The 22,808-nt window shown below is 42.1% G+C and overlaps 1 protein-coding gene across 1 annotated transcript in view; it reads left to right on the forward strand.

Moving 5' to 3' along the window:
* The window catches only part of LOC118780237 (ERC protein 2), a 259,125-nt gene that overhangs the window by 210,282 nt on the left and 26,035 nt on the right, over window positions 1-22,808 (forward strand). The window contains exon 21 of the mRNA XM_036532645.1: window positions 22,033-22,222. The gene's annotated coding sequence lies outside the window, so the exon portion shown is untranslated. The remainder of the gene's footprint in view (window positions 1-22,032; window positions 22,223-22,808) is intronic.

Below are 22,808 nucleotides of genomic sequence, written 5' to 3' on the forward strand. Positions count from 1 at the left end.
TTAATTATCGCCAATTTTTGTTCATGTTATAGCAAGTGTCGCTGTACAGTAATTTTAGCAGTTGATTACCCAGACAGGGAAGTGACCGATGACACATAGACCAAGGTTTAACCCATTTAAATGAAGACCTAATTGCAAATCTGCCAAGTCGCCAATGGTACAATGTTTGATTCAAGCTGAGATGCTGGTGCTCTGGCTTTGAATTTGCATCGATTCATTGTATTCCTCTCACATATTAGTTTCATGCTGGTTCTTTGCTTTCAGGTACATTTACCAGCTAAGTGATACACTGTATCAGAATATGAGGTGCATTAGTGTATTGGTATTGTCAGTGTTAGTTTCAGTGTAATCAGTCTTGATATGTTTTGTTCCATCATTTTACTACTGGCATAGCCCCACTGTTTAGAAAGGTACAGTAAATATAGTGTACACACAGAACAGTACAGAACATTCTTCCAAAAAACCTTTGTTTTTTGCTGACGCACTTAAATTTCAGGTTAATTAAGAAAACAGACTGAGAATAACCAGAGGTGAATGCCTTACACTACTATGTGTTTAGTCACACAGGCAGGCTAGTAAAATTTAAAAAAAAAAACCTTCAACCTCTCCATGTGTGTTGGTGTGTGGTGTAATTAATTAGAATACTAAAGCATGTATTCGTGGGGTGTTTTTTGTGTGGAAAACATAAAATGAAGAATGCAAAGTCATAAAACATAATTCTTCTCTTCAGGTTTATTTTGAAGCACCCCATAGCTTTAGTATAGCTTTGAAAAAAAGCTTAATAGGCAAAAACGATTGGTAGTAAATTTAGACACCGGCCCCAGTGAATCCATTCAGATGAGAAGAGGGAACATGCCAAAGAGTCAAGGGACATAGCTGAATAACACTGCTTTTCAGCGTTGCACTAGGAATTTGAAATTTGATGAAAATATGATGTCTTTGCCAGAGCTAGCCACTTAGTGTGTTATTTCATCTTTCCGATCTGAGAAAAGTGTGGTGTCAGTACATCGGAATGGCACAAAGCTGCTTTGATTCTCTCTAGCCATCTTTTGTTTTCAGCAGCTGTTTTGTGTGTTAAAACAATCTACTTGACAACCATTGATTGGAAATGGGAACGGGGCCCACCTGTACAGTCCATCCCTTCAATCGGTGATTAATGTTGTACCTACGCAGCCGCAAATTCTATACCCCCTCAGTTACTCCCATTGCCTTTCATCCCGTGCCTTGCCATTGCTGTCATAATACAATAATCTGGCCACATTTGCTTCAACAAGCTGATATGTCCCAATCCCTTTATCTGTGGAAACATCTATTCAGTGGAATTATTTTGTATATACTATATGTGGAACTAGCTGAATTTATTACCCATTTTACTGAGAGAACACATGGAAGACATAAAATGGAGTGTTATTACTAAGGCTGCCTAATCCAGGCTTCCTGTCTTTTAGTAACCTGCCCTTAATATTAAAAAACATAGATGACAAACCTTGATAGACGTAGGATTTTGTGCTTGATGTGGGAGTTTAATGGGGTCTCGCTTTGGCAGTTTGGCATTTCCCAAAAGGCAGGGTAATTGATAAGTGCTGTGAAAGCGGGAGACGTGTGCTGGGAGTGGCCCAGAGGAATGGATGGTGCAGTCTGCAAGTACAAACACAGAGCCTCTCCTCTGATTGGCTGGTTCCTTCGCTCTGTCTGTGGGTGTTGATTAGGGATGTTTGTTGACCTCTTTGGCTTCAGATACTCCCTCTGATGAAATAACATTGTGATTCAAAGGCAGAAATGGAGCATTTTTAGCACATGTTAGGCGCTGCTGTGAAGGTACTTGTATTTATGTAAAAAAGACTGAACTCCAAATTTGAATAGAAATGTTTGTACATGTATGTATATAGTATTTGCGTCTTCCAAGTCTGAACAGAAATATTAGCTCAAAAATTGTTTGAAGGCTCTGGGGTTGAAATTATAGCTTCCAAGTATAAGACTTTGGTTAAAAAAGAATGATGTTGGCTCACTAATCAGCTTGCTTCCATCATTGTGTGCAGTTAATGACTGCTAGGGTCAGCTCATACAGGAAGAGGAGAGGCCTCCAAATGCTGCCACAAAGAAATCTAAGACACCACAGTTTTAGCAGCAGTCTATGGTAATAAACCTCTTAGATATGAGAAAGTACATCACATACTATTACAAAATATTTAGTAATTGTGATGACTAAATAAATCGATGACATTTATTTACAAGTCAGTTTTCAGGTTTCAAACTAATAATAATAATAATAATAATGAATGTAGCTACAAGCATTTTTAAGAAGGACATGCACAAGATAGAGGGAAGTATGTACTGTACAGTAGTTAATGAGATGTGCTGTTTACCTGGCCTCTCTAATGGCAATGTTACACCCATGTGAGATTGCTGCAATTCCAGTGGCATCGGTGGTGATTATATATTATTTCAAACAGCAATTTTTCTTTTTTCAGTTTACGTAGAGGTTCAGTACTTAGATTAGGAGTATGAAATTCAAATGTAAATCAGCCTAATTCTTCATGAGAACTATCCTTTAGGTTTTTCACAGAAAAGCAAAAATGGCTAAGAATGTTTGTGATATGTCTAAAAAGGGTTAACTGTGGCACTGTGGCAGTCATACCATGTGAGATATAATGCCATTTTTAAAATTCTTTTAGTGTGCCTTTTCATGTCAGAAATGTTTTGAGCATTTTCATCAAACTGTCTAGAATTCAAAGCAAAGTATTTTGTGCTTCTGTAGTTTCAATAGTTAATTGGCTCATGGTGACCATGACCATTGTTGAGACTACAAAGATGTCATATAACACATTCCAGGTCGCAACAGTGGTAACCCTAACAGTGGTACAGTGACACAGTGAGAACATGATGTTGTGTGTAGTGTTTTACCCGATGTCAGAAAACAGTAGGGTGTGGTTCAAAATATCTTCAAGTTTCAAAATGTAAATTTGCTTACAAGGTAGAAAATTACATTACATATTAAATAATGTAGAAATTTGTACAAATTTGGGAAAATACAAATAGGAGAAATGCTTGTCATTATCTGTGGAATTTGTCTACAATGTGACAGTGAAAATCAGAAAGTGATTTTTAAATTAATTTTTAAAGAATCAGTCTTCACTCAGCTGCTGTATTGGTGCTGTCTGTCTGATAAGACCATACTACTGGATTGTGAATTTGGCAAAGGTCCTTACTTGTCTGCTGTGGTGATTTTTTAGCAGAGGAAGACAGAAGAAGGAAACCAACAATTACAATAGTTTGTTGCACAGCATGGGTGCTTGGGACTCTAATAATAATCATTCTGCTTTAGCTTTTTTTGCTAGACTAAATGCATTGAGGTATAGTTGTATCGATCCTTTAACCAAAGGGATACTTGCTCCAACATCCATAAACCTTTTAATTAAATGTGTTAAATCAATGCTGAGAATCTTGGAGCAGAATGGACAATGAAGATAATGGAAAGCGTGGACAGGCTTTGTTGTGGTAAGGAAGGGCTGTGGGTTTGTTTGTATGTGGTTCCTACTCTTCGCGCCTTGGCGCCTCATCATTGTGGCCTGTCTTTGGCTACCTTTCACCCAGCGGATGAAAGGTCACCTCCTTAGTCATCCCTCATTGGTTTGTCAGGGAAAATGGCTGCTCTGGGGCTAGCCTGGCTGTCCCTCTGACACCTAATGGTTTAAGGTCATTCCTTTCTAAGGTTTATTAAACTACCTGAGCTGGGGGAGATGATGTCACTTTTTTGTACAAGTCAAGACACCTAAGATGTTTAAAATATCCTGTTGACGCTTAATTAATGCCTTACTTAAATAGGTGTTTGACAAGCTGCAATTTTGCTTCTTTGTTCCGTGCAGCTTTTAGTTTAGAGGTGCAGACAGACTCAGAAAGGTACGGGGACACGAGGGTGGCAAATGTAGAAATGCTGTCCTTTTTTCTAACCACGTTAGGTCACCCTAATCATTATCCAAATATAGAGAATGCAGACAGAAATACTTGCAGAACTTGGCTGGCGCACAGAGAGGATTGAGCCGTGAGAATGAAGCAAATCTGACACAGGTAGGCAGCGCCAGCCAAGGCCCACTGACCCCTCACTTCAAACAAATGTTTTCACGGCATTTCTGGCCGCCTCAGACAGTCCTGCAGTTTGGCGGGGGGGGGTTGCTGAAGTCTGTTTCTCATCTAATTCTCTAATACGGTACCTGCCAGTGGCACTTTTCTGGCGTCAGAGGAGAGTGCGGGCCCGCCCCGTGTGTTACTGAGGAGGATGAAGGCTCTTGGCAAGCTCGGAATAAACACTCTCTGAGTGTGTCCCTCCACCAAGCTCTGCCTGCCTGTGAGTGACACATAGAAGCTCAAAGTGACAGCAGGGATGTAATTACTCACAGCCACACGCATAGGCTCTGCTACTCCTTCCTGTTACCAGCTAGGGGCAGTAATGTTTTTTTTTTTCCTCCCAAAAATCTCTTTTCACCATAATATCCAATACTGTTGTGCTGGGGGGTTTATTTTAATTAGCACTTCCTGTAAAACGAGGGTTTTTTTTAGGGACTATACAGTTATCATTGGTTCTGATCTGGTCGTGTGTGTTTCTTTATTTATTTATTTATTAATTTATTTAAATTTATATTGTGAATCCAGGAATGGGACATGTCCTGCCTTCAGTGGATTTCCAGAGCAAAGAGTGGCGCTATGTTATTGTTCCTATTGCCCGACCTGTTTGTTTGCTTTTTAGCTTGCCAGGCCTCAGCTGTTTTTAGGCCACCTGTGGGCTGAGGGTGGTGTGGCCGAGCGGTTGGCTTGGAGGTGGATCTGGAATATGTTAACTGCAGAATTTCTTTTTCCCTCTCCCTGTCTGGCCTGCATCAGCTGCAGCAGGATTGGGGGGTGGTGGTGGTGGGGGCTATGACCTGCCCCCATGCAGGCCCATATGCTGGGCCATGCGACACTGAAGTGGCAGACTCCCTGTGTCTGGGCTGCGGTCTCCTTGGAAGCCCTCAGCAGCCTCAAGCTGGCAAAGAGACAGACCCGGATCCCCTGCAACAGCAGGCAGAACTCTGATACTGTATCAGCTTTTATTGCCTCTCTCTGCATGGATCTCCGCTGTGACATGCCGCATTGTGTTTTCAGGTGTTTTTTTGTAGCCCTCTGTTTCCATGAAACTCTTTGCTTTCTGAGCTCCTTCATAAATACAAAGGAGGACCCACATGTAAGGAAATAGTCATATGCACGTCCATGAAATGTATTGCATTTCTTTTTTCAATCAAGGAAATATTCCATTTCAGTCTAAATGAGTTACCTTGTCAGGTGATGCAGGCATTTGTATTGTTTTTTTGAGTCCCTAAAACAATGACTACACTGTTTATTTTCAATGTCAAGTCTGTGTTAGTTTAATCTTTGTTGCTCTTGCATGCTTGCTTTACTAGCAAAAACAATTGGATTTTTAATGCAGCCTGGTTGCGTTTATAGGCCATTTAGTGTTTCTGAACATTCTGCAACAATCATGCATTTTTTCCCTTTAAATACAAACCTAGACATGTTGCTCTATTGTAGGCAAAAGTCTCCTTGATCCCAACTTATTTCAATGCAGAACATGTGGAACACACAAATGATTCCATTTTTGGTCCATTTTGTTCAGTGTTGATGTATAATTTTAGCATGCAGGTAGGACGATACTGTAAGAAAAACATTATATAAGTATGACTCCAATGATATGATATTATCTCTTCCCAGTTGTAGAACTGTATTGTTTGTGTGAGTACTGTAAGCAACCCTCTTTACCGTTACATCAGAACCCCGTGTTCATAGTCCCTGCTGTCTGCTTAACTCATGTTGCAACATGTTAGCCATTAAATGTGTGTTACTAGTGGTAAAAAGGCACAAATATTAAAAACTCAGATGGATTAGTTAAGTGTTTAGTCATACCGTGAGCAACTCGGAGACAAAAGGGACCTTCTCCTGGGGTGGTTTTGCACCTGGAGGGAGCGGGAGGTTGGGGATGTGTCGAAAACACTTAAATATTCTCTGAGAACGGATACTTTCGAGATAGCGGATTAAATCTTTTTCAAGTGCAAACGCTGACAAGTTAAAACCGTTGAGAGAGAGAGAGAGAGATTCCCTTGTAGCGTGCCTTCTTTTTATTCAACATTTCCTTCCCCCTCCCAATCTGCTGAGTGCAGGATGCAGTGTCTTCTCTCACTCTTTCACAGTGGAGGTGGCCCAGTGGCATTATGGGTCTTCAGTTGCTGTTTGTTGTTGGCAGCTAGTGGCCAGTAGCTCCACCTCTCCAGACCTTACAGGAGGTGTCATAGCTGTCAGTCAACCGCTGCTTTCAAGTGTCTCCCCGTCCTGCTTGCCTTGAGGCTTTGGGGGGGACGGAGGGGGGCTTGTTTTTTTTTATTGGCCCCTATTTGTGTTTCCTGTTAAATAGGCCTGTTGAAATTGTTACACCTGTAGGTCTTTAATGTCACAAGCCACAGAGCTGCCCTGGAGCTAATGGGCCGTCCTCCTTCGTTAGCCAGAGGCAGGCAGTGACAGAGCGAGCCACAGAGCCATGGGGGTGCAGGGGCCCGTGTGCATGTTGAAGAGATGGAGAGTCTTTAACTTTTTATACCCCCCGTTTTTATACCCCCTCCATTCATAACAAACCCCTCTGGGACTGTAATTAGACTGTGAAAGGTATTGGGGCGCAGGGATTCCAGAGCAGAGAGGAAAAAAAAAACGTTCTTCAAACCTCAGGGAGCCGAATCAATCCGGGGATTCTGGAAAATGTCACCACGGAGGGGGGGTTGCCTTTTCCCGATGGCGTTTCACCCCCTGCCCGGCGCTTCTGAGAGTGCTGCATATGCTGCTGGTAACACAAGCCAGGTACACCGCCAGCTTCACCACCAACCTGCCATGCACCTCTCTAGCCTCTCCAGGCACTTCAGTCAGGATCAGAATCTCTCTGCAGGCGGGGCTTGTAAGATCGGTGTTAGCTGTGCATACCAAAAAAAAATCCCACCTGCCAATCACAAGGGTGCCTTTTTGCTGCCTTTAAAAGCCATTTGTGTTAATGGTACAGTATCTCCTCCCATCTGACTTTAACTTCTGTTTTCTTAATATTCAAACTAGGAAAAAGGGAATTCTGAGTGATTTGGGAGATGGAGGCAATGTAATGTTGTTAGTTCTCTTTCCTTTCAAGTGGGTTTGTTGAATACTTTCCTAGCTATGTTTGCCATGCAATGCATGGAATGGCCTTCATGGGTTAAAAGCACAGTACTAACATCTCTCACTCAAACAGGCCTTTCTTAGGCCTACCCAACAACCCTGATGTTTCCCCAATATGTCTTAGGAGGTAGTCTCAAATTGGGTAATAAAAAGTAAACATTTATGATCAAGATTGACATAGACGGAAATGGAATGATGGAAAAACAACAGTTAATGTATTTTCACAAGTAATTTCAGAAGAATTCCCTTATTTTCATTTTATAATGTATTCAAGGTATGTCTCTGACATAGGAGGGGTCTTTGTAGAGCATGCCTGAATGGTTGGAAAAAAATTGCAAGGATTTCTGTTTTCCCCAGTTTTAAATACTGCGCAGACTTTGTGGAAGTTGTATTTCCCAGACTTCTCAGGTAATGCAGCAGACAATGAAAACATTGCGAATATAACAACCACTTGACGGAATGCATACATAATTCAGTCCATATTAGTCAGAGTAAATCATTGAAAGAATGTTATCTTAAAAGGGTTTAGAAAGTCGCTGACAAATTATATGGGGTTTCTATATAATGTCTGAACAGCAAGCCGTTAATATTGTTGTCAGATTTAACAGGAAAGTTTTCAGTTTGAAACCATTGATAATAGCCTGCTATTGCAAATCATATTCTTTCATTTATGAGGAATTTATTGGATCAGGGGAGGCTTTGGAGTCATCTACAGGCATATCCTGTTTGCCTCCGTCTGTTTATAAACTGTGCAGAAAGACTTTTAGTAAGTGACCATTTGTTGCTCATCCACTCCCCCCCTTTTCTGCAGTTTTAACATCACAGAAGAAAATAAGTTTAGTGTTGATTCAGAGAACATTGGGAAAAATGCTGTTGGATCAATCACCTGCTACTCTGAGCGTGCTCTACTGTATTGAGGATTCTCAGGAAGATGATATATATATAAGTTGAGTCACAGAGCCCGCCCTTAGCAGATTCCAAAGTGGTCTTAAAACACACCATGTCTCACAGCTTTAGCCAGCTAAGGCTAAGCTGTGGTCCTGATTTCTGTGGTACTGTAAGGATTCCTATGGCTTTTGGTTCATGTTGGATATCATGCTGATGAGGGAACAGGCTTTTTAACTTTTGCAAATCAATCCCAGCACTGTACGTTGCACACATTTTTATTTTTCCAAGGCTTCCTTTCCGTCTGAAGTGTGGTTGAAGGGCTCTCTGTCGTGTCTTTTATCTGTCCCTCGGAAAAAGCCGCACTTGTAAAGGCTACATTCAGCAGCGGATTAGCCCCAGCGAAGGAGTAGCTTCGTCTTACATGCCCGCTGCCAAGTAGGGCTTTCTCCTCCCCCCGCCCGCCCAGCCCTTCCAACGCTTTGTGAAGGCTTTAATGGAGAATTGCTCGGAGGGCAGTTTGCCCTCAAGTCCCTCTCGTCCCACAGACTCTGCAAGCGAAAACTCAGTGTGGTTTCTCATGCACGCGTGGTCCGGTCCGCAGCTGGGAGGTCCGGGCCTGGCATCACACTTCACCAATCCAGAACTAGGGCCGCTGTCCCCAGAGCTTTGAAAAGGGCTGACAGGGTTTTCTTTTAGCACGTCGCCTTCCCCGAAACAGGAGATGCTGTGCCAAACATAAGCCCAGACACAATCTGATCTGTCTGTGTTTGGGGCAGAGATGCATGTTTTCAGTTTGTTGCTGAGGGAAGCTTGGACGAGATGGGCCTGCATTTCAACAGTTAGCGGTTTCACAAAACACGAAGTTGATGATCCAATACAAAACAGCTACTGTAACGCAGCAGCAGATCTTTCCTCAATACCTCCTTCGGAATATGCAATGTCAAGTTCATGAAGTTCCTCTAAATCCAATAAGCTTGATTTGTGTTGTTAAAAACTTGTATGTGCCAGAGTTGATGGAGATATGTGTTATGATTAGATGTGTTGATTGAGCCATAAATGGGTACTTCATGCTGATTTAACCACAGAACGCGTATGCATGTTTCTTGTCACAGACTGGCAGATGATATCAAGTTATTAACTGCTCTGTCCACAAGTTAGTCCTACTCATGATATAAAGCTTTGATCAGATTTGATCAAGTCTCTATGCCTCTGTAACAGATTCACCCAACTTGCACCAGGTTGAAGTTAGTGTGCAGAGATGGTGATGATTGTTTCAAAGTTTCAACCTGGGAACTCCTTTCATGAACTCTGGGAAAAGGTGAAGGCTTTCGAGTTCCTGGCCAACATTGCACAATGTCTCGACTTGAGTAATTTGCAGTGTAATTTCTTCGACTTCCCAGGTTGAACATTTGAAAGAGTGATTACTTCAAAGTACATTATTTTGCAACAGCATTTTAAAAGCCTCCGTACGTGGGGAGCGTGATCAGCCTCACAAAGCCGCCTCCTCCCTTCTGACATATCCGTCTGGGACAATGCTGAACAAGATTAGAATAAACTTCGATATGGAGGCATCACTCAAGCTGGGCTGTGTTAAGTCAGTCACGCCAAACAGAAAACATGTAACATTAGCCAGGTTTGAGAATGCTGCAGATTTCATACCTCCTGCATTGAAAAAAAGGATTTCTTCAGGAATTCTTTTGATTGTGCCAGATAATTCCCCTTGTGCTTGTTTGTTTATGAGTTCTTTTTTTCTCTTTAGATTTTTCTTCTGGTGTTTTTCTTTTTGAACTGGCTACTTTAGGTGGAATGAGTCAGTAAACCCATTTTTTGACATGACTTTGTTTGACGTTGGCAAAAGCAGTTCAAGAATGTTGTGGTTTTGTCTTCAGGCTATCTGCTGTAGATGTGTGGCTGTCGCCTATGAAAACGTACAGCACAGAGAACAACAAGGCCAGCCGCTGGCTAGTGTTTGGTCCATGAGAAAGCCTGTTAGTTGTGCCTTCTGCTGGCCATCCAACAGTGGCAGACTTATAAACAGGTAACCAGAGAGTGGTATCTTAACCCATGGGGATGTGCTTGCCTTCTCAGAAACATTTATGGAGGTGGTTTAATCTTACAGTATAAATGGACACTCAACTGACAGCCTTACGTAGCATGAGGATAAGGCTTTCTGGCTGGACATTTTTATCATACTTATTCATTCCCTTGGAAGAAAGCTGGCTTTTAGGTTTTTCAGAGGGGATGCCAAATGGCTTGTCAAGATTACATCTTGCATGTGAAATTCACCAAATATAATGTTACAGCACAGACTTGCATTATTTAATCTGTGAAGTTCAAACACAAACTGTGAGAGAAGCTGGTCTTAATAAAATGGACAAGCTGATGCTGGGACCTGCCCTTCTGTTAGCCATGCAGTGTATACACAACTAGAAAAAAATTAATTAGAACACGTGTAAAAAAAAAAAGCAGTGGAAGGAGTTTCTACCAAAGCATATGTGTGGTACATAGAAACGCCTGCTGCACGCTCAGGCACTTGTCCTAACCCTGAGTCGTGTAGGTTGAATAACAGCCGGCTGAGGGTGACACACAGCAGTAGCTAGGGTAGGCCCAGCCTGAAGTCACACATGCGGTGTGGCTGACAGGTCTCTGTTGTGAGAACAGTGTTTAAAAGCTGAATGGGGTGGGGGGCAACAGACTCCAGTCTCCTCTGTGTGCGATGGGGTCAGACATCAATACACCAAGTGAAGGGAGTGATGTATTACACGCACATGTGATTTAAGGAGTGGACAGACTAGACTGCGTGACTGTAGGGAGATGCAAAACATCTTCATGTGATGCCATATTGATATTCATTTAGTAACCAAATTCCCCTTTAGACATAGCAGTGTCTGAAGGCCTCTCCTCTTGGAGGTGCTAATCTTTGACATGTATAGCCTTACATTGTTGTTGTTTCAGGACTGTCTGAAAAAAAAAACATTCCAGCCAGGGGTTCTGAGATACATATACTAATCTGCGCTGGGCTCTTAGTTCAAGACTTATTCAGAGTAATCATTAGCTTTAGGAGTGGTATCATTTGCATTGTGCCGTATTGTACAATCTATTTTCCACTGTAATGACAGCTCATCTCAAGGCATAGATAGTAGTGTTGGTGTCTCTCAGTCCTTATTTCTGCTTGTGGGACAAGTCTTTGAAATCTTAAGAGGAATAAAACAAACACTTTGTGAACCCTTGGCGATACACACTTATTGGTCAGGTCATGAGCTTATCCTGTAGCACGGCTAACTAACTGTGTGTGTGTGTGTGTGTGTGTGTGTGTGTGTATGCATGACATTGTGAAATGTTTTACAGTTGCAGGTAACTTTGCGGACAGCAGGTTTGACATAACGTTCTTAAAACAAGCACCCCATCAGTATTATGTCACTTCATTTTGATTCACAGTTATCATGATAGAATAAGAAGGTTCTGGTCCGTCTCATGTCTCCACTAAATGTATATGAACGACACCAAAATAAACATTCACGTTCATGAGATAAACAGTGCACACATCAAGTTACCCATGAAAAAAACCCCTTCATTTTTAATGGAAAAAGTATTTGTGTAATTTGTTTACATGGGATTGTAACACTTTAATGGGAAAATGACTTTAATGCACCGCAGAGCACCTGAATTCAATTTCAATCGCTGCAGATCTTAAAGATCACATACAATTACCATTCAGTTTGCGTTTGCATTTTGCCGAAGACCACTGGAAGGAATGACATGGAGACCACACATTGAATGTGTTCCCGGCGTGGGGTTTGACCTTTGAGCTTTTGCTGGCAGAGAAAGCCGCCCATAGAAAGGAGTGGGAGGATCACCTACAGATTCACCTTTCTTGTTTTTGTTCTTGCATAGCTGGTGTGCCACATATTTTCTTGTGGCCCCTCTTGCAGATTTGTCTGAAGATTGTTGGGTGCCACCCAACCAAATGTGTAAACAGGGTTAACGTAGGGTTCCGAGTTTGCTGGATGATTGAGACGTGATTCACGTTCAGTTTTCTGACAATGGAAAGTCTGACTAGACATCTCAAGCTAGACAGTGCAAACTGGCGGTTTCAAATTGCGTGCATTTTGCTTGACCGCTGCTGAACGTGGATCACGCCAGCATTTCTTTACAGTGCGGTGACTTGCATTCAGTACATAGCATGTCATGTGAGAAGATTTCTTCCTTGGACCATGGGCCTTGCCCTTTTGTTAATGATCCCCTAAAAATTGCAGGGCTCCCAAAATACAATCGTAGCAATGATAAGATTGTTTTCCTTTTTTTTTTTTTTAAAGGACACCTAAAAAAAGCAATGAGCTCAGCACATAGGAGGAGGTAATTATTTTTTGTCTGGCTATTTCAGTCTTTCAAAGCAATCCTGTGGTGTGGAATTTTTTATTATTATTATTATTATTGAATGGCTCCCTGTAATAATAACTAAAAATTATTCTGTCTTGTGCACTTTAGCCAATCAATATAGATTTGTCTATCATTACTGTAAGTGCAGCGACAGTAACAACAAGAAGTTTAATTAAGCAATCAAATACCAGACTTCACCCCGAAGGCTCAGAACCTTGTCTCTCATCAGTGCAGTTGTAATTCCCTTGATAAACGGCATTTGGGTTTAAAATACCTGTTAAAAATTGTACAAAAACCAATCTAAGCCACCAAGGCAATAAAAGGAGCTCCCTCCACAGTCTCTGGGCCATTGTGTAGTCTAACGAGACTGGTGCCCTGACTGAAATGACCAGAAACCCTCTTTCCCGCCATGTGTTCTGCAGCTTGAAAACAATTGTTTCACAGCATTTCTGTGGAACAAATTAGCTTTAAGCCTGGAGAACAAGCCTTGAACATGTGGTTTGTTTGTTTTTTTTCATTTCTAATTACATGTTAGCAAAGCTGTTTTACCCCGCTCACGTGCCATAAAAGAGAAAACAAAGCACAGGCCATGTGTTATGTTGATTTGCTTCACTTGCTGTTTTTTGTTCGTGTTGTTTACAATAGTCTGTGCTCTGTATCTGAGCACTTCATTGATGTGGATGCACTGATTAGTCTGAGCCGAAGAATAATCTCTCACTTGAAAATATGCCTTCAGCGGTCTGGTGTTTATGAGAGAACTGATGTGACGAATCAAACGTCCATGCCTGGGAGCCTGAAGGTAGCATTCCCATTCCCCTTCCTGAATTTAGTCAGAGCCTGGTAGAGTTCTCCTTTCTCCAGCCATTTCACCTTTCCTAAATTACAGTTTTAAGTGCTTTAAAAAAAACGTTGTATCATGCAAAATTACATCTTGAGAGTGCCGTGCCCTGAGAGAGCTGTTCCCGATGAAAGCCTGGTCACATGCTGGTCAACGCCACTGTCCAGAATCTGTGATGGCAAATTAAAAACACGCTTGCAGATACACGTTTGCTTGCTGCAAAAACGAGACGGAGTCCTAATGTCTTCGGGTGACTGCCCGTGTTTTGCTGTACATTCCATAGCTGTCCCGTGCAAATCCCACTCATAAAAACTGCATTAAACTATGAAGAAGGGAGAGAGGAAAAATGTGTAAGATGTGCCAATATTAAAAATGCGCACTTTGTGAAACCTTGAGCAACTGAATGACATGGTTACACCCCTAATAAGAAACATTCTTTAATAGTTCCTTTTAGAAAGCCTAGTGAAAAAAGGATAAGAGCAGCTATGGCATATCTTACTGCACAAAACAGAAAGGCAGGTGATTAAAAACCTATGGAAGATACTGTAATATAGTCTGTTTTGATTTCTCAGTTATTAAATGTCATCTTTGCAATCCTCTATAGTGCAAAGTCAAAACTTGCATTACCTGCATGTATCCAGCTGTGAAGTATTCTACTGGTAACATTGAACAACATCTTGATCTATAGAACCACACTTCAGTCTCTCAGACTAATACATGTAAGACAACATCAGGCAAAATGTGGAATAAAATACTAGAAGTTTATTGCATTAAGGAATAAAATACAGCATTTTAAGTTGTTTAAAGTGGTTTCATTTGTTTACAGTGGTTTTGTGTGTGTCTATCAGGTGAGTTCATTCAGTCCACGTAGGTTTGCAATCTCAAACAAATCTCTTTTGTGACAACCAAGGGAAAGACTTTGCTGAGTGCATTTGTCGAACAGACATATAACAATCCCTATAAGTAAGCCGAGGACCGCAGTGAGAATGTTTTCTGTGGCCTGGAGCAAAATATCAGGGAAGGAGGTACACACACAAGGAAGAGATGGAGTAGGGTCAGAAGAGTCTGTCCCCGCTGTCTCACCGGCTGATACACAGACACAGTGGCAGGAAACGAGGAGCTCTGAATGGAGCAGGCTTTGGACGCCTGCTCACATCAGTCATAGGTCTGTTGGTTTGTGCACTGGGGTTCATGGACCTGGCCACTGGGTGGAGTATTAATACCCAAATCACATCCACAGGGCGTAGTCCAGGCCGCTCGGTCCATGATGTACGACATCGGTCAATTTTCATTTTCTTCCTCAAAATCGCCTTGGAGGCTTTTCAAAGAGAGGCAAAAAGAGGAAAGAAAACTACCAGCAATAATTCAGTCTGAGCCCCTCTGCTTTTGTGAAAGTATGTGATAGATTAGAGGTAATGTTATACACTGGCAACGTATGACCACCCCCCCACCCGCCCCAAACTCTTCAGGCGAAAGTTTAAAAGAGTGAACGCAAATGAAAGGAGCACGGATGGCATCGGGATACACAAAGAGTTCATTCAGCTGTTCCCCTGACACAATGGCGCAACTTATGGGGCCGCGGTGCATCAACGACAGAGTCACGCTTTCAGCCCCTTGTGTCATTAAAGGATTGAGCGTAATTCCATTTACCAATCAACTCCACAACACGTCTCTGATGAGTGGCACGCTGCCCAGACAGTACCGTGCTGTGACAGAGAGAGGAAGCTTTGCAGGCGGTGGGAGGGGTGCCAGAGTGTGCCCAGGATGACCCACTGTCCACATGCGGGTGGGGGTGTCTGTGGGAACACAAAGCAAAAGTAAGACTGCGTAAATCTGAAACTATGTTCATTCTCATTGTCAAGGAATCCAGGGAGGGTAGCACACAGGGGGAAAAAAAGCACAGAGCTCACGATGTGGATAAAGACTGTCTGATTGTAGTTAAGCCAGCTGGGATCCAGGGTGCACTTGAGCACTCGGGTGCAACACCATGACAAGAACTTCAGTCATGTCTCGGCCGTGCCCGAGCAAGAAGAACCGGCATCTCTTCCTCCCTGTTCTTTTTCTCATTTTAACCGCCTGACCTACCTATATGTAGGTGTACTTGTGCACCTCTACTATACATGTTGAGGGAGCCTTTAAAATTGCCCTAAAGGCCTACTTAAAATTCTGTGTGAAATTAGACTGTCCTATGACATGGGTGCATGCTCGGACGTCTAGTTTCATCTCCCTTTGGTAGCAAAGAATGGAATTAGCTACCAAAGCACTATTCCAAAGCTTTAAACAGCTCCCAATCCTCCTTATCGGCCATGTTAACATTTTCAAAAATTAGTTTTTTTTTTTTTTTTTATACCCTCCCACATCGGGAGCCAATATTTGTCCCAGCATTTTAGGGCACTCAGGAATTTGGAGATAAATGACAAAAATGTTTTGCCTTCAAGTTATTTCTTCTCTAAACGGAACCAGGTGGAAAGCCACTTTTCTACTTTCTATTGACATGGGTATGAGCACTGCAATGTACACCAGCTTCATGATGATCATTTTTAAATAAAGTAACAACTGCAGAAAGCTGTTTTACCGATACATCTGTCATCCTGTTTGAAGGTTAGTAAAGAAGAAAGTTAATGGTTTTATGATTTGTTTTTCCTGATCCCAGTGACCTCGCTTTGAAGATATTTTCACATCTTTTGTTTCCATATACAATTTCAAAAATAGGAAGCGGTGAATTATTTCCTATGCAGCTTTCGGGCTCTCCCCTTTTGTTTAGAATCAAAGCCCCCATCCGGGCTGAAAGAGCAGGTGTTGTTGGAAGGCAAGTCGCAAAGTGTCTTTCACACATTCTCTTGTCAAAGCTGTGCTTGTCGCATTGTGCTGTGGAGAGATTTATTTGTTTTTCCTTAGCAAAAAATGCTTTCTTCTTCTTCTGCATCCCTCTTCTTCTTTTACACAGGGCAGAGGATATTGTAACACAGCGGCAAAATCTGCAGGTAAAAAAACTCCAATCACACAGAGTGCACATCTTTCAGCAGAATTTGACAGATATGATCCCAGAGTCATCCCCTAGATTAACTGTAATTTACCGCTTTTGACAGATGAGACAACAGTGAAAGACAATTACGAAGGTGTATCAAAGAATGCGAGTAATCCCGGTTTACGCGCGTGTGAGCGTGCGATCTCGCTCCACCAGGGCATTGGGAGGCGAGGAGGGTTCCACAGATGCAGGCCTGCTGAGTGAAGGGGATATGGGAAGGCCCGTTCCCGGGATGTCGTTTTCACTTTTCCAAAGCGTTGAATTCCTAATCCCAGCAGCCTGATATGCACAGACACGTCAGGTCTCCTGGCACTCTGCCAGCCTAGACCTTATAAACTCCATCTAGCAAATGGATGATTTTACCTTGCAGTAACACATAGGGGGTAGATTTTTTGCTCTCTACTTCTGATGTATGTTAAAACACTGTTTCTTTAAAAAAAAATAGCAGCTCAGGCTTGAGTTGCCACACCTGGATAAAGCAACCTTATGTTTTTTTTTCTGTAATAACAACAAACATAATAACAGATTAATGACAGATCTCTTACTGTAAATATATTTCCTAATCATATGATTTTTTTTAGCTTTTTACCCACAATCTATGTCAGTTTTAGCATTTATTTATTCATTAACAGTTTAATCAACATTTACAGTAAAAGTATAACTTTGTCATGTTTTCTTTCCTTGTTCACAGTTCCTCTGCCACCAAGTGCGGTAGAGTAGCTCTGTGCCCCAGTTGTGTTGGTAATTGCTGTGTTCATCAGGCGGTAGCTCACGTGACCCACTACCCAGTAATCAACACTGACCTGCATGGTCCAGTGTGATGGCTGAATGTTTTTGTGGGTCATCATTTTTAAAGCTGGGGCGTCAACCCGACAATGAACCTGGTTGCTGCACTCTATTAGGGGAACATACATGTGGAACTGTGTTTTCATAAAGATATTGGACCGGGTCCAAAAACAAGAGAGCCCTATTCTTAACCATTTCCACAAAAACACTTATTAAGTTTAGATCATGCATTCAGGTCCATATGTTGAGCAGTTGAGGGAAAAAACTTGCACCTTGTTCATGGGAACAAGTTGGCATTTTAAGGGACCTTTCATTGTTGTTAGCGTTGATGAATTTGATGACTGAAGTGTGAGAAGAATGAATTGAACATTTTTACCTTTTGAGGCATTAGAGTTTAAAAGTTTAAGCATAGCATATGGATTGCTCTATACTTTTTGTAATTGCTACCTTGAATTAATATTGTTAATAATGCTTTTATGCAGTGTAAAAAAAGATAATTGAGTAGAAACAAGTAAAACTAGCGCTCAATTTTCAGACAAAAACTTGACCAAAAAAGGTGGACGTGGTTAAAAACCTTTTTCAGAAAGTCTTTTTTTATTGAAAAATAGAAACGATTGATTAATTAAAAATGCCTGATTCAGATTCAAAGGGGGGAAACAACAAGCAAGAACAGTCAAGAAAATATTTGACACCCATTCTGTCATGCCCGGCAAAAGCAGGTTTGCATTGTTCTTGCAGCAAGACAGCCATCTCTGCAATCAAATAACACACCTAATGACACCGCTTAAAAGTACAGTCACCATTTTAACTGGCATTGAAGAGGGCGCATTATCCAAAAGATCCCTAAACCTGCTCCAGGTTAGAGAAATGTGTTTAATGAACTCGAGGGCAGGGCTTCAAAGGAACCCGCAATTGAACCTGTGTAGGGGCCAATGTCTTTGAACTGCAGAGGAGAAGTTTATCCAAGGTTGGCTTGATCGTTCGGCTCGCTTTGTAATCTGGCAACAAGCGAGCAGAGCTTCAAGAGTACCCCCATCCGATCCAGACAGGCAGCCAAATCATTAGAAAAAAATAAAGCAAGAGAGAGAGAGAAATGATCTGTCGTTGCAAAGCTTGGCATTTTTCTGGAGTCCTTGTAAAGCTTGGCATTTTGTAAATTGACTTTTTTTTTAAACATTCTGTGTTTCTGTTACATTGTATTAGAATGTGATGTTTTCCATTCATTAGGATTTTAGGATTTTTTTTCAGTCTGAATTAATGTGAATCTTAATATCAGTGTGAATGTCTGAATTTGTGAATCAATGTTTTGGGTCATCAAAGATTTGGTTGAAGTTTTTGTTTTTGTTTTTTTTTTTTTTTTTATGAAAGTCATGTGTGAGCGGGGATGCTATGCTTCTATATAACAGAATACACCATTCAGTTGAGTACAGTTGAAGAAAGTTAATAGATTTTACTCAAAATCAAAGAGAAAAAAGAAAAGGCAACTAGACAAGGTATATGTAGTGGTAACCTTAATGTTTGCTAACCTCCATTTAGTTGACCCAGGATCCTCGCTGTATTGGCAGTCATTGAATCATTTTGTGATTGGTGCATGCTGAAAGCCGATATGGGCTAAGTTGATTTGGTTGGCAGAAATTGAAAGTGACTTGTGTTAAGTGGAAGAATGATAAAATTGCTGAGCTGACAATGAAATTGTGGGAACCAAATTGCTCGTCGGATCGAGTTCAACCCCAAGCTCACATTTTAAATATTATTGGCGTTTATAAAAGTCAAATCGCATTGCCTGGATCTCCTTCTTGTTTTGACAATGAAATATAGTACCTACTTTCTGTAATTGCCTGCTCTCTGGAAAAGATGTCGTCCAGCTTTCCTTTGGTCTGTGCTGAGGGGGTTGCCGTGATGGACGTGTGGCTGTCGCATACCCTCTGTCTGCCACCTGTAAGTAATCCGCAGAAATGAGCCACTTAAACGCTGATCATGTGCAGCGCAGCTTGACTGACGTGCATGTGAGCAACAGTCTTTGAGAGCATAGAGAGAAACCTTTTACAGCTGTCTGGTCCGCTGTGTGGAGATGAAGATACGTCTATTTATTATGTCATTTCATTCATTCATTTATGTCCATGGATACAATTAGATATTCAGTGTGTTCAATCGCACTGTGACGGCATCATCTTGCTAGTTGCATGGTGACGCGTAATTAGGTTTGAGCACAGATGAAGCCTCCCTTAAACCTCAGGCAAACATGTGCAACAAATGCTAATGGAAAGTGGTAAACAAATAGATCATTAATAGAAGCTTCGAGCAGCACATTTAAATAAAGCTCCCCAGATAAGTGCTGATTTTCCCTGCACTGCGGGTCCTGAAAGTCCTGAAACTAATTTGCCATCCTGTTTCATTGGCTCTCTGTTCAAGGGCTTCCTTTGGCAAAATAACCTGGTTCTCATTAAGCACATCCTATAAGACCCTTGACGATTGCATGCAAAGGAAATAAGATTGAGACGCAAATTAATTCCCATCCTCGAGTCAGATATCTGATATTGATGACCAGGATGTAAAAAGAGAAAGTATTTACTTTTAGTTTTCTTTCTCTTTTTTCTCCCTCCCTCCCCACCTCCATCCCTCTGCCTCTCGTCATGCTATTTAATTCTGTCCCGTAAACCGCTGAACGGTGAGGCAAACCCTGTGTGCATGTGCACGCATGTGCCTTTGTCTGTCTGTGCCTGCGTCTGTGTCTGTGTGTTTGCACCTCATTATTAAGCAGATGGTTGGTGGGAATGTCCAGAAAGGGCATTTTGAGAATCCTTTGATACTGTCTCTGGTATCCTACCCCTAGGTGCAGTGTATCATTAATGTTACTAGTGTCAGTCAGTCTTTCCTTTGGAGCAGACCCATCCGTTCTTCGTGAAGACTGCTCTTCAGTTCAGCCTACCTTTGAGCACCTCACTGCTAATCCCTGTGTTCTGTGAGCTCACAGTAACCGCTGACTGTTTTAACAGGGACAACTGTTGTTCCCCCCTAACTCCTGGTATATCAATGCATGTACGTTCAAATGAACGATTGGCATAGAATATTACCTTTATTAGAGTTAAATATATATTCTCCTTCTCTCTCTCTCGCTCTCTCTCTCTCTCTCTCTCTCTCTCTCTCTCTCTCCCTCTCTCTCTTTCTCTCTGAGTCTCTCGCTGGCTTTTTTTAACCCTCTTAACACATGAGAAATGAATGAGCCTCTCTTTCAGATAGTCCCGGAAGTGTGCCCTTCACAGACTACTTTCAAATGGGAAATTGTAGGTAAATGGGTTCACCCTGTGCTCCAGACCCACTGCAAACATTTGCAAATGTCGATGGGCTCATTGAAGGTTGTGCTTTATATTTGATGCTTTCCCGAGTGTATACGTTGTGTATGCTTTATGTAACCTTTCATTCAAAAATCGTAGAAAGTGTTTATTTTGTGTCCGTTCATTACACATTTTTTCCACTGCGCACTTCAGCTCTGGGGCGGATTCATACCACTCCTTTTAAATAGTGAAAATTAGGGGTGACCTTTCAGGGGCGGGGAGCTAGGAGGGGAGATTTTAGCTTTAGGAAATCAGTATGAGGAGTGATTGTTGCATTCTGGGTCCTCTCATGTTCAGGGGTCACCTATTGCTATAATTGACGGGCCTCCCCGTACACCACTGACATTCTTACAGCCCAAATTACTTAATTGGTGTTAATTATGTAATGACTGTGTTGAAATGTGAAGGGCCAAAGGTTACTATTACATTTGGAAGTCACGGCAAGGTACTCGCTTTTGAGCAGCAGAATTCTCCTCAGTGTTTCTTTAAGTTGCTGTAATAGGGTCTGTGTGCATTCCTGTACCAATCTATCCTTGACCTTGGCCATCCAGTGATTATAGTAACTAATACACTGCGGCTCTGTTGGTGAGAATCATAGGAAGGCCATTGTGGTTCAGCCTGATTGCATGCCTACAGAAGGATCCAATTTGATACACTTTGCTCAGGTTTAGTCCTAAGCGGGTCTCTGTAGAAATGGAAAGCGCTGGAAAAGACCATTTAAACAATCATCATTAGTGTTTATTAGTGCAGCGAGATATTTTAGTGGGAGAGCTAATTGGTCCATTATTGGAGAGTGTAACCTTTTCATGTTGTAAGAAAACAAAAGTATATTTGAAAGATCCATGATGACCTAGTGATGCTCTGAGAAATCTCAAGTATGCCTGTATGGAAAGCACATGCAAATGCAGTGTGAAGTGATCAGTCAGATGCAAACAGGAACAGTTTTTGTGTCTATTTAACAGTAGTCGATACAGGTGTTACAGAGAAAGGAACAGCACTGTATTGCAGAACAGGTAGCCTTTCCAGATGTGCTCATATGTAAGGAATTGGCCTGGTTCTGTAGCCCTGTGATTGCATGTTATGGTTGGTCAGACAGGTCTGTTTGCACTTGTTTTAACTTGTCTGTGATCAGTGGGTCCAGCTGTGCTGGATCATGGAAGATGGTTTTTTGATGCTGACTGATTTCATCCTGGTCGGGGAGATTGAGCTTCCTGAATTCCTTCAGCATGAGAGACTAGCCAAAAGCATTCACTACCCTTATACTGCCTGCCTGTTGACACCCTATTGCCCCTGGAATACCTTTTTTCTACCATTCTACTGCCTCAGTGTTCCACATTTAGTGAATTCCTAATGGCCCACTACACCCCCTCCACTTCATTTGGCCCATTACTATCTCCTTATTGTCCCCTATTGCCCCTCTACTGCCTTCCTTGTGTGGCTGTAATGCCCATGTAATAGCCCATTCGATGTTCAGACACTGCTCCAATAATGAGAGAGCAATTCCTCCCCCCGGTCTGAAGGGTAGTAAACATGGAAACCCTTTGTGTCTCCCTGTGCAGATGATCCAGTCACTGTTGGAGAAACACAGCCATGGCACCAAGCCGAAACTGCACATTGATCGCTTGACCAGATTTTCGCATACATCGGGATCCAAACGTCCAGGGAGGGTCTTCATCTTTACTGCATGCTGAGGGAGAGGAGGATGAGTGCAAGTGGGAGGACCGAGTGACGAGGCGGACAGATGAACAGGTACACCTAGGTTCCGTGTGTCTCTCTCTCGCTCACACACGTGGGCACATACACATGCAAGCATACGTGCTTGTACACACACTGCGGCCTCACCTTCTGCGTCCGGTAAGATACTGTGCGGTAGCCAGCTGCTTTTTGGCACTGCCTTTGCAAAGCCCCATTTATCATACGATAATGAGCAGGGCTTTGGGAGATGAGTGTAGGGTTTTATCCCAGAGGACGGAGCAGCGTGGTGGTGAATTTGAAGTGACAGCGCTGATTCTCAGATTGCCATGCCTCATGGTACCCTTTCTGATGGTCGGCATGTCTCCATGGCGTATCCGTTTCACGGTTATCACCGTACATTTCCTTATTAGGCAGCTGATCCACAAATGGGGTTGAGAAAAAGAACATTCTGTACAGCATTTATTTTTTGTGGTTGAAGGTGAAGCATAATCTCCGAGATAGTGACATCAAAACACTTTCCTTGCAGTGATTTGAAGTCATATAAAATCTAGCATGTTCTGCAGTGCTCTGCTCATGTTAAGAGGCTGCTTTGGAGCCTACATAAAATCCAGCCGTAGTCGCTGTGAGTGAGCATGTTTAA

This window comes from Megalops cyprinoides, chromosome 7 (genome assembly GCF_013368585.1).
Source record: "Megalops cyprinoides isolate fMegCyp1 chromosome 7, fMegCyp1.pri, whole genome shotgun sequence".
NCBI classification, from domain to species: Eukaryota; Metazoa; Chordata; class Actinopteri; order Elopiformes; family Megalopidae; genus Megalops; species Megalops cyprinoides.